This window comes from Tenrec ecaudatus, chromosome 10, assembly GCF_050624435.1.
Source record: "Tenrec ecaudatus isolate mTenEca1 chromosome 10, mTenEca1.hap1, whole genome shotgun sequence".
Taxonomy (NCBI): Eukaryota; Metazoa; Chordata; class Mammalia; order Afrosoricida; family Tenrecidae; genus Tenrec; species Tenrec ecaudatus.
The window spans coordinates 4117648-4120509 of record NC_134539.1 but is presented as its reverse complement, the minus strand read 5'-3'; positions in this window follow the sequence as shown (position 1 = coordinate 4120509).

Genomic DNA, 2862 nt, shown 5'->3' with positions numbered 1-2862 from the left:
TCACCACGATGCCACCAGGACGCGTAGAACTGCCAGCGTTCAGTCTACACTGGAGAATTTGTGAGAAGGAAATGCTGGGGACGGGGGGGCGGGGGCAGCAGTCTGTGTGTGAACAGGTCCTGCAGGTACCGGGGTTGCCGCACCCTGCAGGTGAGGTCTCAGGTGCTTGGACAGCCATCCATCTCTGTTGCAGAAAGCCCAGGCGTAACGCTTACCGCCCAGAGTCCTGCGGGGCATCTTGTTTGCGTTTGGAATGAAATCGGTGGCTGTGCTAGAGACCGACTGCCCAAGCGGGGGGCACAGAATTGTGTTTTGTCTTGTCTTACCTTTGTCGCTAAACAACCACACAGCCGACAGAGGCATCCGGATCCCGGTCAGACCCAATGCGGCTGACTGAAGACCCGTCCCGCTGTTCTCTGGGCCACAGGCAGTCAAGAATGGCTTCCCATCCAGCCACTGAAGGGCCTTCCTGCTAGGAAGTGGGTCTAGAAGGCAGGGAGGAGGCCGCCTGGCATTCAGAGAGTCCGCTCCATCCACAGATGTCCCCGAGTGGGCAGTGCAGAGAGGGAAGTGGCTGGAGCCAACACCAGTGCCCAGGGGCAGGGAGCCTCACTACTCAGCCCAAGCCCAGGGGACAGAAAGACAGGCCAGGATCACTGCACGACAGAGTGAGTCTGTCTGTCTGACACCCGGGGGAGATAGGGAATATCATAGCACCCTGTTTAAAACCCCACATCGGAAAGCAATCTCTAGACCCCTCTACCCCACCCTCTCACTTGGGGTTTCAGTAAATGAAGGCCTGGGGCTGAGTGGTCGAACTGACGTCCTCGGCGCCCCAGACAGGGGCTCGATCCCAAGCCAGCCTCAGGCGTGTGCAGCCTGCCGGTCGGTGGAGGCTGGCACGTTGCTCAGATGCCCACCAGGTTCCGGGGGGAGGTTCTGAACAATGGCAGACTAGGAGGAAAGGCCTGGTGGTCTGCTGTGACAACCAGCTAGCAGAAGCCCAAGGGATGACAGCATTGTGGGGGTGACACAGGGACACCCTGTGGGGGTCTCCATGAGCCGGGGACCCACTCAGCAGCAGCACCTGTGTTTGGATTTTAGCCAAAGGAGCAGCATCTGACCTGCAAAAATGGCCCAATTGGACTGTGGGTGCAGCGGTTAAGCCTGCTGAACAAGCCATCGGCGGTTCACACTCTGCGTTAGAAGGTTGTGGCCAGTGTCAGCTCCTTATTTTTTCCCTGTTTCTGTTGTCCATCCCCCAGGGAGGGGGTTATATGTGGATCATTATGATAGGTTCCCCCTTTCTGCCCCCCCCCCCAACTTCCCCTTACCCTCCTGGTATCACTGCTCTCATGATTGGTCCTGAGGGGTTTACCTGTCCTGGATTCTCTGTGTTTTCAGCTCTGATCTGTACCAGGGTACATCCTCTGATTTAGGCAGATGTGTAAGATAGAATTGGGATCATGATAGTGGGGGGAGGAAAGAATAGAGGAAAGTTGTGTGTTTCATCGTTGCTATACTGCACCATAACTGGCTCATCTCCAACCTGTGACCCGTCTGTAAGGGGATGTCCAGTTGCCTACAGATGGGCTTTGGGGCTCCACTCGACACTCCCCCTTATTCACAATGATATGATTTTTTTGTTCTTTGATGCCATTCAGCACCTCGTGATTACACAGGCTGGTGTGTTTCTTCCACGTGGGCTTTGTTGCTTCTGAGCTAGATGGCCGCTTGTTCACCTTCAAGCCTTTAAGACCCCAGACGCTATATCTTTTGATAGCCTGAATGATGACGGCAACAAATGTACAAATGTGCTTGACACAGTGGATGGATGGATGGATGGATGGATGGATGGATGGATGGATGGATGGATGGATGGATGGATGGATGGACGGACTGTGATAAGAGTTGTGCGAGCCCCCAATGAAATGATTTAAAAAGAAGGAGATTGGGGCTGTCTGTTTCCATGAGGACTACAGTCTGGTTTCCCAGACCTCTGGCGGCGGTCCTGCTCTGCTCCGTGGGGCCCCTGCAAGGTGGTCTGGGCGAGAGGCCCTGAAGAAGCAAAACCACAGACATGTATAGGTGTTTGACACCCCAGACTCCCTGCCATCGCTTCAGTGCTGATGCACAGCGACCCCCGGAGGGTTTCTCAGACTGCAACTGTTTACAGAGTAGAAAGCCCAGTCTGTCTCCCTCGGGGATGCTGACGGTTTTGAACCGCCAACCTTTCAGATCACAGCCCAACGCATAATCACTATACCATCAGGGTTCCTTTGTATGTGTATAGAAAGGGATTTGTATCCATAATCACTTACTGTTGTAGATGTGGGTCAGTCCAGTCAGGTCCATAAAGCAGACATAGGACCGGATCCAGCCATCGGAGAGAGCTGGCTTCGACACGCTCTCACTCTAGTCTCAGAGTCAGCTGCGTCCTGATTGAAACCTCCCCCAACGGTCCCCTATTAAGGGGGATCTATTTTCCCTTGCTGGACTGCTTCACAGAAGACCCCATCCTGGAGTGGAGCACACTGTGTGAGATCGTAGCATGGGAGAATCCTGGCCCACCCAAGTTGACAGGAAACCCCATGACCACAGGGGGCTTTACATCAAGGTGTCTCACCTTAGCCCTATTGGTACTATTATTGTAGTGGGTGTAACTATTAAGAGAGCATGGCATTTGCCCACTCAGCATGCTTTCTCTCAGGCAGTCCTGGGGAACAGCCACCATCATGATCCATTGTCCATTCCTCCAGCCCCATAAGCAAAGCCCAAGGAGACCAGGGGACACAGTGGTCAAGCACGGGACTGCTCAACTGAGAGCCACAGTTGAGACCCATTAGCTGCTGTGGGTGAGAA